At 37.1% G+C, this 14,740-nt stretch overlaps 1 long non-coding RNA gene across 2 annotated transcripts in view; it reads left to right on the plus strand.

The window, feature by feature from the left end:
• Positions 1-13,509, plus strand: part of LOC135296828 (uncharacterized) — a 46,218-nt gene extending 32,709 nt beyond the window's left edge. For both annotated transcript variants that reach the window (XR_010358839.1, XR_010358840.1), the window contains one exon: positions 12,442-13,509. This is a non-coding gene — a long non-coding RNA (uncharacterized LOC135296828). The remainder of the gene's footprint in view (positions 1-12,441) is intronic.
• Positions 13,510-14,740: the final 1,231 nt, after the last annotated feature.

Raw genomic sequence — 14,740 nt, forward strand, 5'->3', positions numbered from 1 at the left:
GAAATAAATTTATGTATTCAGTACAAGAAGTTAAAAGAAATTGCTGTCTCTTGAAAGACAAGTGTCAGCCTTTGCTAAAGAGTCCCTTTAATTATATTTCTAGTCTGTTTTTTCTTTTAAATTCATTCAGCATAATCTTCATTGCTGTCTCCAAAATAAAATCCAGTTTAGTTAATTGGCTGCTGAAAGTGAACAGGCTCTTACATAGCTGCTGCATGGCTCTTTCAGTGATAAGATGGGAAGGGCGCTTTGCAGAGCTCTCAGGACATGCATGTTGCTGCTGACAAGAGCTGCTGCACTTTGGGTTAATATTTGCTTTCCTTCTGTATTTGTATATGTTTTCATGCACAGCTCTGTCAGCATATTTTGTCCCTATGCAACCCCCCTTTATTTCTTTGCAATATCCAAGCATCAAATGGCAAAGTATTTTTTTGCAGTGAAGGTTAGATGGCAGTGATTTGTTTGAAGCCATCAAGTAAGTCTTCAGCATTGACCAGAAATGGATTTTTAAGCTAGATCATGGAGATAGAATGGCAGAGCAATTCTAGTACAGAAGAGTCATAGGTGATATTAAAGTAATAACTTAGCAATTCTATTCTTGTTATTGAACTGCATATCAAGTTGCAGTAAAAAAATTTTACTAAAAATAGTTTAGAAATAGTTTTAAAAAACTTCCTTTAAAGAGAATTAAAAGGCTGAGACCTTCTGTCCAAATTTGGTTGCATGATTTTAAATACTTTAAAATAACTTAACAATATATTATTTTTAAAAAAAGATAGGTCCTTTGTGAAAAATGTTATTAGTGGAGTCCTTGAAGCAAGTGCTAGAAAATGGCTTTTCCATTACTTTGGAGGCAGCATTAAACTACCATGAAATTCAGAGCTTCTGATTTTATTACAGACATTTTTATACTAGTATTTAAGCATTTCCCTTATAGCCCTTATATCTAACATCCAGCATTTTAAGAGAACTTATATAGCTAAAGGTGGATCACCAAGTGATAATTTAACAACAAGAAAATCTTATTTTCTATGTGTTGTATATACTTGTGTATAACTAACTTATATTAAAAACATATTAGATTTTAATTAGAATTATACTATACATAGAACTTGCTTATATAAAAGGAAGTTGTAGATTTAGTGCACCTGAAGCAAGTTATTATTTTGTTGAGTTTTTTTCATTTAGGTGGATCTTTTACAAGTTAAATTAAATTATTAGTTTATATTGCATAAATGAATAAACATTCAGAGATCATTTCAATTATAGTCATGATTTTCATGAAGTTTTCTTTCCTGTTGCAGTGTCATCTGCAGTCTATAGAAAAAAGATTTGCATTTTATTCCTCCCTGAAGCCAATTTACAAGAAAGAAGAATTAGTAGGTAAAACAGAGCAAGTCTGAAACACAGCACTTGTGCTGACTGTTCTCCTTCCCATCAGTCTCCTCTTTTCAGCAAATTCACTGAAGCAATATTTTTTTGGCCTGCAGATTACTTAAGGTAGCTGTGGCTGGTGACTCCAAGAACACAGCTGCTAACACCTGGGTTATAAATAGGGGTAACTGCAGGGGAAGAGCAGATGCATACCTGTGTTCATGCCAAAATATGCTACTCAAGGAGCACTTTCAGAAAAAGAACAGACTAGGACAATGGGAACAGTTTTGATGAAAAATGCTTCAGTGGCAGGCCAGGGCAAAAAAATTACAAAATAAGAGCAAAGGCTTTTCTTAATATCCAGAACTATAGTTTGCAGGAATCCAAAAGGAGGGAGCAGCTGAGCAACTCAAGAGGCTAGATGGGCATTGCCAAACGTTTGCTATGACACTTTTTTTTTCCTTAAATACTGATGGTAGAACATGGCATTACAGGTCACTTCTCTTTGGGAGGTATTTGTGGGCCCACCTAGCACATGAGGCAGATGTATTGTTCTATTCCTCAGTTGCTGGTCAGATGACTTCTCTTTGAATATTCTGGTTAGTGTTAACATCACAGAAAAATATATTCTCTTGTAGCCAGTGTTTTGTTGTCTTCTTTCAGCATGATAAAGGACAAGGCACAGGGAAGGCTGGTCAGTCCTTCATTGGTAGATCTACCAGGAGCTTGAGAATTCATAGAACTGGTTGGTGAAGGCTAAGGGGGGTAATAGAGGACTGCATAAGGTTTTTTCCTCTTGGAAAAGTTATATATCTCAGGCTTGATTGCTTGGAGTTTTGACATTCTATTTCACCTTTCATAAGGTTCTTTAAGAAGTAACAACTACTGACATTCAGACCAAATGTGATGTTAGGTAATTGTGTCTGTGTTGCTCTGCTTCTAAAGCAGTGTAATCACAACCTCTCACAAAATATGGTCTGGTGTTATTGCATATTTTATTAAATAATTGTTCCCTTTTCCCTAAAGCATATGTCTCGAAGAAGAATAGATAAATTGTTTCTGACTGAATAATTTTAGGCAAGCTAGCAGGGAAGTAAGGTTGGCTAATGCTTTCCATCATTAAAGTCTGCTTCCTGTAGCTTATAAGCTTTAGTTATAAGTTTTACCAGACTTAAATTTCTGGTTTGGGTGTTTCCATGCTTAATCTTTGTTTTAGGGCAGGTATAAACTCTTTGCATAGAACAAGGTTTACAGGTGTTACACAGACCTATAATTATATGACCAGATCATTGCAAATAAATTTAGGCTGAATTGATGGACTTGCTGTTAAGTTTTTTTGGACTCTTGCTTGGCTTAAATAAAAATTGAACATTTCAGTAAAATTAATGTGGCAGTCTTGTGTTTGGATAATGTAAAAAGTATCTGAAAGCTGAGAAGGCAAAAGTTACCAAATAATGTATTAGGTATAATGTTCTTTCCAGAAATTTAAGGTCAGTCCTTAGTATGGTGAATTCATAAGTTTGAAATTAATTCATTCGTTCAGTCACCAAGCTAGGGGAGCCACCCAGAGGAAAAGCAGTGGCCTCTATTTCATGGTATTCTTTCATTGGATCACATTATTGTAGTTAAGAAGGAAAAATATCTGGATTTACCTTTTTTTAATCTAATTTATTACAAGGTCGTATGAAATATCACTTGAAAATATAATTCCAATTGACTTAAATGCACTTTGATGGATAAAAAAGTGAAAGGCAGTAATCGAAAACTACTGAATGATCAATGACAGTGCACTGATTGTAGGAAGCAGGATCTATTGAGTTGTTGGTATCACTGCCTATGCTGAGCGAATGGTTTCAGTAGTTATTTCTTGTGGAAAAAATGACATGTTTATAAAACATGTCAATCACACTAAACTGGAACAGGAAATAAATAATGGAATGCAAAGCAAGTATTAGTACAGAGAGGCAATACCAGATTTCAATTAGTTATGCAACAGAGGTAAGAAAAACAATTGCAGATTTACTTTTTAAAAAAAATATTTTTGTAGGGGTATGCTTTTTTGTAGTAAGGATATAGTTTAGTGCTATCGGGTTCTAGTGCAGCAACATCAAAGCTGCACAAAGCTTGGTATTAGAAAGTTACATGCTGAAATAGAAAATCACAAGTTGAATCTACAATAATGAATCATTGGTGAGAGATTGATCTCTGACTTGTAGAATAAAGAGGTCTAGAGTGCCTCAGGTTCACAGCATTTTCATTAAAACCCTTGATGGTGTTCCTGCCATGTACACACTGCTCTCCCCTGGGCTGTACAGTACCCTCTGCCACTCCCAGACATACTTATGTGAGTATCGGGTGTGGACAGAAGGGGAGAAGTTCATGAGTTTAAACAAAGAGAAGACTAAGTCATAGCCCAGCAGAATGGTGGTTTATGGCAGAAAGCAGTAGTCAGCTTCTCTAATAGGGGAGCTGGTCCTGCCAGAAGGGGACATTAAGTGTGCTGCCTCATTCATACTGCCCCTCAGAAGGAAAAGCTGAAGAAGTCCCCACAACATTACCCCAGTAGTGTCTGAGTGAATACTTTCTTCAAAGAAAGAGGCACAGATAGTCAGTGGGATGTCACCCATTAGAAAGCTGTGGTTTTTTGTTGTGACATATGTGCATGGTCATAGTTGTTTGTGTGGGCTGGAATGACTTTGAGTCTGATCATTATCTGTAATGATATAGAAATAATAGGCTACAAAAATTATTATTAAGTATGCTAAATTAAGATAGGAAACCATGAAAGCTTCTGCTGGACTAGTTAAAAAAATTTATAACCTAATGGATCATTGGTATTTTATACATATATATAAATATATATATATATATTCAATGTCTTCCACACCATTGAGATCAAGAGTGTATGCTGCATGCCTTTAAAAAGCCATGAGTGACTCTGTTGGTAAGAAATTCCATCACTCTGAGGAGTATTGTTCTTCCCAAGCTAATGTAGTTGGTGATTGTTAACCTGAGAATTATTAGGTATGGGATCAATGATGTATACTATCTGTAACAATGAAATTGTAACTTAAAATGGCAGAAAGCATTTATGTCTAACATTGGGTATTAATAAAAAGCTTCCTTTAGAAATACTGTAACTGACAGAATCAAGGGACTAATGAGATTTCACATCTATTTCTATTAATTTCAAACATCTAAGTTTTGTTTTGGGATCTAAAATGCAGATCTAAATATAGATAAAAATTCCTGAGGACTATCAGCGCATGTTGTCAAAATTTAGCAAAGTTAAACTTACTAATGTTTTTACAAAACTAAGACAGTTTTTTGTTTGCATTTTTTTCCTTAGCTGTTTGTTTTGGGGTTCTTTTTATTGGCATTTGTTTTAAATCTCCACTGTATTTCCCATTCTTTTTCTAGGAGTAGAGGTTTTCCTGAAATTAGAAGCTGTTTTGGGATAAACAATAAATTTTTTGCCAAAACAGTTTATTAAGCACTTTGGTCAAAATTGCTATTTGAAAAACATTATTACAGTCATAGAATCATAGAAGAGTTTGGGTTGGAAGGGACTCTTAAAGGTCGCCCAGTTCAACCCCCTTGCAATGCACAAGGACATCTCCATCCACATCAGGTTGCTCAGAGCAACCTTGAGTGTTCTCAAGGATGGGATATTTATCCCAGTCCAGTCAACCTGTTCCATCCAGTATTTCACCACTCTCATTGTACTTTGTATATCTAATCTAAGTCTACTCTCCTTCAGTTTAAAACATTAACCCTTGTCCTATTGCAATAGTCCCTTCTAAACATTTGTCCCCATCTTTCAAGGCACCCTTCATGTACTGAGAGGCTGCAATAAGGTCTCCCCAAAGCCTCCTCTTCTCCAGTCTGAACAATCGCAACTCTCTCAGCCTTTCCTCATAGAAGTGTTCCAGCCCTCTGATCATCTTCATTGCCCTTCTCTGGACCTGTTTCAACAGGTCCACGTCCTTCTGATGTTGGGGGCCCTAGAGCTGGATGCTGCACTCCAGGTGGGGTCTCACAGAGGCAGAGCAGAGGGGCAGAATCTCTCCCTCGCCCTGCTGGCCACACTGTTTTGGATGCCCATTGAGACTCTGAGCCATTGACCACTACCCTCCGCATGCAGCTGTGCAGCCTACTCCTCATCCACGAGGCAGTCCAGAAATCAAATTCATATATCTCCCATTCAGAGAGAAGGATGTTTTGGGGTTCATGTTCATCCATGTTCATCCAGATAAATGACATGTGTAGCCTTCCCTTGTCCACCAACATAGTCCCTCCATCAAAGTAGGCTGCTAGGTTGATCAGACAGGACTTGCCTGTGATGCACTTACAAAAATACAAAATATCCTGGTCATTAAACTGTAGCATATTGTTTATGAAAAATACTCTGCAACTCAACTTGATGGCAATATATATGATGTTGTTATTGGATATTGAGGCAGATTTTCCACAGTGAGAGTTACTATTACAAGGCATTTTCTGTGACATTTTCCTTTAAGATTCTACATGGTCTACAGGAAGCTGCGAGTCCCTTGTTGTTGTGTAAAAAATAGATTGTAGAAGTTGCTTGTGAATATGTTCACATCAGTCACTTTGTATGAAAACAGAAATTCCTGAGCAATGAGCTATGGAGAGAGGGCTAAAGAATGAGCAGTAGGATCTGTGCCAGTACTATGTCTTATATCTTGAGGAGAATGACTTTCTAAGATTAATTCATTTTAAGCAAGAGGAATCACCTTGTTTTATGACCATGCAGTAATCTCATGGTCTGTACATTATATTTTGTCATTATGAAAGGTTTCTGAAGTCACATAAAAACATGACCTGTTAGAACAATACAGTACGCAAAGCCTATTTGCAAAAATTATTTTAAGAAATCATGATATGATTATGATCAGTATGTAGTAGGAAAAAATAATCTTTCAGTGGTGCATTCTTTTATGGCCTTCTTTTTATACAGTTAAATTGGTTTACTACTTTGTTCTTTATCTCAGTTTAAATTGTTCTTACATCTTTGCTTGCATATCTTCACAGGATCTATTTTATATCACTGAATTCTTTAAAAGAAAAAGAAAGGAGTTTTTTGCTTTCTTTTGTGCTTCATAGAGCCTTTCATTTGCACTCATGCATTAATATTTCCAATACAAGACTAAGCATGTTTTAGTGAAGTATCACCCTCCTCATATTTGACCCAAATTGTAGACAATGCCCATTGGCAGGAGATTCCCTAAATCATCTTCACCACTGTCCTGGTCTGTAAGTTGTAACCCAGAGGGCAGCAAACCAGTGCTGCCAAACATGAATGAGAGCTGAGGCAGAAATCCTTCCTCACTGCTCCTTTTCTGCTGCAGTGTACGTGAGCTGTAACAGAGGTGGGAATGATTTGGAATGCCGTAAAACTGTCACTATGCCCCTTTCCTTTGAGTTACTGCCTGATACAACTGCAACTGTGAGTTTCTCCCTTGGGTTTTGTATCAAAGGTAGAATTTAGTCTCTTTTATGTAAGCCAAGAGTATAGGTGTTTTCAGTCTTTGTGAAAACTTTATTTTCACTGACTCTCAAATGATTTAAAAGTATAGTTCTGGTCTAAAACGTGATGACAACACAGATTTGTAACTTTCCTTTACATGACATGAGATCAATTTACACCCCAATTTTTTTCATTCTTCTGTGCTTGAAGTACTTGAAAATAATTTTCTCTGCCAGCAAGTGCAGATAGCTTACAGACCCTCTGTATTTAAATACCCTGTGTATTTAAGAGTGTTGCCAGTTACCAAACTTCAACAGTGTAAGGAACAACAGATGGAGAGTATAATAACTTTACTATCTCGGTAAAAAGCCAAAAAGCATCAAACTGACACATGTGCTCAAGAGCACATAGAATGATACAGTTTCTTTTACTGGAGAAATTTGAATCTAAGATCTCATATGACCCACAAAATGTGAACAGTACACTTGGACATGTACAGTTTTTAATTTAAAAAATGCATTTGCTCTAAGCTATTTACATTCACGTCAATACATTCAAGGATCTATACCCATAATGATTAAAAAATAAGTAGTTATAACACTTCACTCTAAAAATCTCTGATATAGAGTACTCTATTGTTGAACTGAGTAAGACATAAATATTTCACTTACATGCAGAATTCTGAATTCTACTACTACTAAAGTATCAAGCTAAATGTGCTTTCTTGTGCATGCTACAATTAGCAGTGTGCAGGCCTTTGAAACTCTGAGCTAAGCTTTTCTAAACATATCAGTGACTGATTTTTCTTTCTTTTTGTTCCAATGACATGACCTCTGAATCAAATAATGCAAGGCTTGCCTTAGAATAAGTCTCTGATGCTTTGAGAGCAAGCCAGCAAGGGATGTGTAAATTATGCAGAGAGCAAATTCCGACTGTGTGTCGTTTACTTGCACAACAACCTCAACTTTAATTAAGCCAGGGCCTAAGATCTTTTGCCAGGTTGCTTTCAATACTGATTTTACAGTTCATAGAGCAAGATCCTCACCTATATGAAGCCTTTTTAACCCTTCCAGACCCTGCCTGTGGTAGAATGTGAGTAATAAAGGGCAGTCATAATTCAGCAGCTGACAGAAACACTCTTTGATAAATGTAATTATTTTAGCAGATTGCAGACTTGAATTCAAAGATGTGGATTTTTAGACTTCTTTGGTGGAACAGGTATAACGATTGACATGACCTACCACTGTAGTACTGGTGTTAAATCTATGAGATTATCACCTGCTAACATCAAATGGGAAGGATTAGAAAGAGGTTACCTAAAGGGCATACCCAGGATTTGGAAGTGAGATAAATTCTCAAAACTCAAGAACACTGAACCTCCCATGTGAACTGAGAAGGTGTTTCCCAGTGAGTGCAATCCATTCAGAGTTGCACGTTACCGTGTGAATTCTTTCCTTCTTGAGCAAATAAAATATTAATCCATTTTGCTTATATTCTACAGAGCCATATTTTTCAATTCTATTACAGCTGCCAGCTAGCAGCTGTCACTGTTTCATTTTAGAGGGATTGTGGTTTCAGTAATTTATATTCTAATGCGTTAAACATTACTTCTAAAACTGATAGGGTTTGATTTCCAGTACTAAAATTCAGTGGTGTACCTAATGGTAAGATCCATCTAAAATCTTCATTTTAACAAAGAAGAAACTGGAAAAAAAAAAAAAGATTGCATTACAAAATTTAGTAATAGATGGCTGTAAATGGTTAAGCTTGGCACCTGATGCTAGTGTTTTGTACTTAATTCAAGAAAATTGAAGAGAAAAAGATTTAAAGAAGAAATACAAGTAAAAAGATTGGAAGAATTTTCCTTTTTTTATTGTGTTTTTTAAAGCCTCTAGCTTTACTTGTACTAGCTCTGATAGTGGACTTAGTACAGAAGCAAAACTTAGCAGTGTGTATAAAAACTAGTCAATAATTGGGGATGGGACAGGGAGAACAGTGTTTTGTTTTATGCTTTTGGCTGTTTGGAGATATGTTAGGGTTTGTTTGGTTTTGGTTTTCAATATTACCTCAACCTAATGAATCGTCAGGAGATCTTTCTCATTGTCTTTAATGAGCTTCAATAGGTTCCCCTTTCTTACTCAGTTAATGTCAAGTTTCTGTTAGATCTCAGATGAGGATGGGGATTTGGATTTTTAAATAAGACTAAAGGGAAACTGGCTGTTGGCAGTTGGGTTTAAAAATGCTACTGTGTGTCAAATACAGCCAAATTTGCTTCTTTCATTGGATTTCAAATATTTTCATTTATTTATTAGCAATTTCAAAAATCTTTTCAGCTTCATTATGCCTCAAACCTTTTGAATTGAAAGTGGTGAAGGTTGACATTACAAACTGCTCTGCATCCTGGTCATTGAGCTGAATGCCATTATCAGGTAGTGCTGTTTGCAACACACTGAGCATATTTCGTTCTATTGCATGCTGTGATATATTTTTATGTGAGATTTCCCTTTAGTGCCTCTAAATCTCTGGAAGAGTAAGTAATGATGTAATAATAAATGTGTGTAAATATTAATGTCTAGTTCAGATGATGTCTTCTACATTAGGTTATATGCTAGCGTTGTTTCCTATTTTCTCTAAGACACTCAATGAATTGCTTAAGTTATATGTTTGTGTATATGTTGTGTATATGTTGTGTAAACTCTCTATAGTGATGAATAAGTAAGAAATATTCTACTGGTTCCTTTTAATTTTCAGCTTCTGGTCATGCAGAAATTCAGCAGTTGTTAGACCCCCACTAGTCACCCTCTGTTTTACTGACCTTTTCTCTAGGTTTGTTGGTTCATGAATTTGCTATTGATAGTCATGTAAATATTAGGTATAGGTATATAATGAAAATGCAGTATTTAGTTATCAGATATACAGGTACAGTCTGCACAGAGATTTCATGCCTTTGTGTTTCCTTTTGAAGATGGTGTACATCTTCATATCTTTTTTCCAGTTCTTTATTTTTCTTTCAGTAGCTTCTTTTAACATCTTTTTTTCTAGTCATTATCTGATCTTGTCATGAAAACTGCAGTCTTTGTGTCTTAATTCATTAGTCAAAAGAAATTGTCATGGTTTCCTTTTCCAGCTTTGTAAAACTCCTGTTCTCCTCACCCAAATTTCATGCAACGTTCTTCTCTCTACATAATATAACTTACATGCCAACTTGTCTTAAGGAAACGAAGCTTGAAGAAGAGAAAGATAATCAGGAATATAATTGCAGTTTTCAATTAAACATTTGAAGGGAGGAGCATTTAAGAAAAACAAATTGGATTCCTCTTGGAGGTGTGCACAGAGAAAGAGCAAATAGCAGCAAATATTTGGTTGGACATACTGGGGTAAAAAGGTTCCCCAGTATGCCCAGGACTATTCACTGAAGTGCAAGTTTGGATGAGCTGGGATAGACAAGGGAGAGACAAAATGCTGGCATAGTTCTTGGTTCTTTTTCCAGGCTTGTATGGTGGAGAACAGATAGAGAGCTATCCAATACTCAGGTAATGTTACTCATTTCTTACCTCAGGCTCATATGAGGAATGGCTTTGAATATGCCCTAAAGAGACTATCAGATATCTTTAATGTATTGGATTAAACCCAACTTAAATCTCACAGGCATTACCAGCAACAGGAGGAGGAGAAAAGAAAAATAAAAAAAGAGTCCTTCATAGGATTATGCCTGTATCAGCAAAAGTTATGCCCAAGAAATAATGTCACACTCATGCTACAGGAAAAAAATCAAATAATTAAAATGGCATTATGTAGCAGGAATTTCTATTTGTATTGTTTTTATTTGCTTTAATTTTTCATTCATGCATCACCCTTAACCTTTAGGGTAAGAGGTATTTCACATTAGCATAAATATTAAGCAGATGCCATTTCTGCTACATAAAGAACTTTCAGCTAATCATTTTTCCATGCATTTAAATAGGAATATTAGAATGAGGGTAATTACTTCAGTTTTCCATGAGTGATCCATCAAGACATTGAATTTCACTGTATTTTGTTGCACAGATTAGTAAGTGTAGAATTAAATTACAAACCAATGTTAAAATATTAGAAGTGTTTTGACAAGTTTGATTTTTTTCCCTAACCAAGTAGGGTTATATTTTGAAAATGTATAATGTATAATATATAATATTATGACCACTTATGAAGAGGTTATTTTGTCAGGAGAAGGTACATCAGATTGGATGATAGGAGAAAATTTTAGGTTTAAGATATGGTCAGTTATATGAAGGAACAACCTAGGTGTGAATTAAGTGTGTGAAAAAATTAGCTAGAGAAATTGCATTAGATATAAACATTTTCAGATTATTATTGTTGTTGTCATTATTTGATTTGACATCAAAGATAGCATTCTTGGCATTGGCAAAAGACAGTACAACATTGTTGAATCAAATGTTATTGTAACAAAATCATACAACTTCAACATAAATATCTCTGGGAGTTTCAGATTTGGCTATCATCAAGTAAAAAGAGCTTTTATTTGCTTTTCCAGTTTTTGGCCATACACAGAGAAATTTTATTTTCCAAGTCTTTACAAGAGGATTTCACATTAAAACATCACACTGAAATAAGTGCAAGAAAGTACTGTTCATCCCCTTTCCAACTGGAGAAGCGAAGCTTTTTTGTGCCCCTCTCTGCCTGACTCTGTGCTTCAAAGCCAGTCATCAGCTAAGCAAGTGATGGGACTTGGAAAGAAATTTGCTTTTTGAATAAAACAAACTACATTGCCAGAATAATGTATCAGAGGAACTGCTTATTGCATGAGAGCAGATCTGATATTAACAGGATACTTTGTTGGTTGGAAAAATCCTAAGTAGGCATTGACTTCTCTTGCCAATATCAAGATTTATTGGCACGAGACATATTGACTTCAGCAAATCCATGACATTATTACATCTCGAAGACTAATAAATCTTGTTACCAGCCAAAAACATAAGTCAATATAATTATGCTTGATGATGCATGTTTTCCCTAAAGATCTCAGTGTCATGTTGTACTTCCAAGAAATATCAAAAGATCAAGAGAAAAAAAATAAAAAACAAGTCAGTATAAATAGCCACATTCACATGAACGTTAGTCTCTGGGTATATGCAAAAGGTAATTGCCTGTTTCTGTGTCAAATCATGCTTTTTGAAACAGATCCTGTTTTCTTCAAAAGTAGGACTCCTTTTCAGCAATATGATTTAATTTTTATTATCGAAAAATAACCAGATGATGCAGACATGTGTCCACTGGAATTTCTAAATTCACAGATAGTCTTGTTCCCAAATTATACTGTAAAATACGTAGGTCTATTGGGCTACACAGGTCTGCTGAAAAGACTGTGTTTTATAGTTCACAAAGGAAAACAGTGCTGCAGGGTGCAATTTAGATAGAAAATCAAAAACATTCTCCTCACTAACCTGATTTATTTTGAGTCAATTTACTATTTTATGGAAACAAAAATAGTTTTTATTTTAAAAAAAACATCTGCTGTTGATTATACCAAAGGTTTGTTTTCATTGGGCTTTTGTCTTGGATTGTGTTCTTTAGAGCAGAAGGAAGGCGGGGGAAGCCCAGGAAGGCTGCTCAGCTGGCCTGTGATGGGAAGGAGCCCCCCAGGGACCCCCCCCACCACCCCTCCTGGGGATGGCATGGTACCCAGCTGGGATCTGAAACATGGATATTCCTGGTTGGGAGGCATGGACAAGATAGCTGCTCAAGATTCAAAATTTTTGCGGCTAGTATTTCACCATGGGAACAGCATCTCTCTGGGACTGCACTTGTGGTTGTACATTCATTTCTGATTCTCTGGGAGCTGTTATGAAAATTTCTTTGCCTGAACTAGTTTTGATTTCTTTCTTTATTTATAACTGTTTTTTAAAGGTCTGAAGAAACCTCTGAAAATATACAAATACTTCTCTATTTCTCAAACTATTACATATTTCAGTTATATCTTTTTAATTATCCTCTTGCTCATCTCTTCTTCAGTTTCTTTTTTGAAGCATGGTATTTTCTTAGCCTCTTGACATAATCAGCAATAGCAGCTTTTCTTTCTGATTTACAAAGTAAGTGAAAATCATCTTATTGGAAGCTTTGGTTTAATCTGTTGACTTACAAAATATATTACATCAAGTGTGGGAGCTGTATGAAAGCAAATGCATACATTTCTGAAGAAAAAAAGGACGGTTCAGAATATGTAACAATACATCAACTTACATGTTTGTATTTTTTAAAAGAGGATATTAAAAGAAACCCTGATGTGACGACTTACAATCACACAGCAGTGATGGTAACAGCTCTACACAGGAGTTGAATTCACTTTTGCAAAAAGAAAACCATTGAAAATGCATTTGAAGGAAATTGAAGATACTGCTGGAGTTGCGGAAGCAGATAAGTTCAGGACATTTATTTGAGAAGCAAAACAGTGTTAAGAATAGGTGCTCTGTCAGATCTGATATAGCTGAGGTCACAAAACAGTTTCCATATAATGTGAAGGGTTGTAAAATATTAATGCCTCCCTGAAATGTTCAGCTTGAACTTAATTTGGCAACTTTTGTAAAGAATAAAGGATAATAAAAGATGTTTTTACAAATATATTAATGGCAAAAAGAAGGATAAGACCAACCTTTGTTCTCTATTGGATGAGGGAGGGGACTTAGCAACTGCTGATGAGGAGAAGGAAGAAGTGCCTAATGCCTTCTTTTCCTCAGTCTTCAGTGGGAAGACGGCTTGTCCTCAGGGCAACTGTCCTCCTGGGTTGGTAGCTGGTATCAGGGAGCAGAATGGTCCCCCTGTTATCCAGGAGGAGGCTTTCAGAGAACTGCTGAGCTGCTTGTGTGTTCATAAATCTATGGGACCAGATGGGATCCATCCCAGGGTGATGAGGGAGCTGGCAGATGAGTTTGCGAAGTCACTCTCCATCATTTACCAACAGTCCTGGCTCACTGGGAAGGTTCCAGATGACTGGAAGCTGGCCAGTGTGACACCCGTTTACAAAAAGGGTGGGAAGGAGGATTCTGGAAACTATTGACCAGTCAGCCTGATCTCAGTACCCAGCAAGGTAACGGAGCAGTTTATATTGAGTGTCACTACACAACACTTACAGGGTGGCCAGGGTATCAGACCCAGCCACCTTGGGTTTTGGAGGGGTAGGGTCATGTTTGACCAACCTGATCTCCTTCTATGACCAGGTAACCTGGTGGATGCAGGAAAGGCTGTGGATGTTTTCTGTTTGGACTTCAGCATGGCCTTTGACACTGTCTCCCACAGCACTCTCCTGGAAAAGCTGGCAGCCTACAGCTTGGACAGGAGCACTCTGCTGGGTTAGGAACTGGCTGCATGGCCAGGCCCAGAGTGGTGGTGAACGGTGCTGCATCCAGCTGGGGCCAGCCACCAGTGGTGTTCCGCAGGGGTCTGTGCTGGGGCCTATTTTGTTCAATACCTTCACTGCTGACATGGATGAGGGTATTGAGTTTTTCATTAGTAAATTGGTGAACGACACTAAGCTGGGACCATGTGTTGATCTGTTGGAAGGCAGGAGGGCTCTGCCGAGAGGTCTGGAACAATTGGATGGATGGGTGGAATCCAATAAAATGAAGTTCAATAAGCCCAAGTGCTGAGTCCTGCACTTTGGCCACAATAACCTCCTGCAATGCTACAGGCTTGGGATGGTGTGGCTGGACAGTGCCCAGGCAAAAAGGCACCTGGGGGTGCTGGTGACAGCCGGCTGAACATGAGCCACCAGTGTGCCCTGGTGACCAAGAAGGCCAAGGGCATCCTGGCCTGGATCAGGAACAGTGTGGCCAGCAGGAGCAGGGAGGTCATTCTCCCCCTGTACTCAGCACTGGTGAG

The sequence above is a fragment of the Passer domesticus genome, chromosome 3, assembly GCF_036417665.1.
Source record: "Passer domesticus isolate bPasDom1 chromosome 3, bPasDom1.hap1, whole genome shotgun sequence".
NCBI classification, from domain to species: Eukaryota; Metazoa; Chordata; class Aves; order Passeriformes; family Passeridae; genus Passer; species Passer domesticus.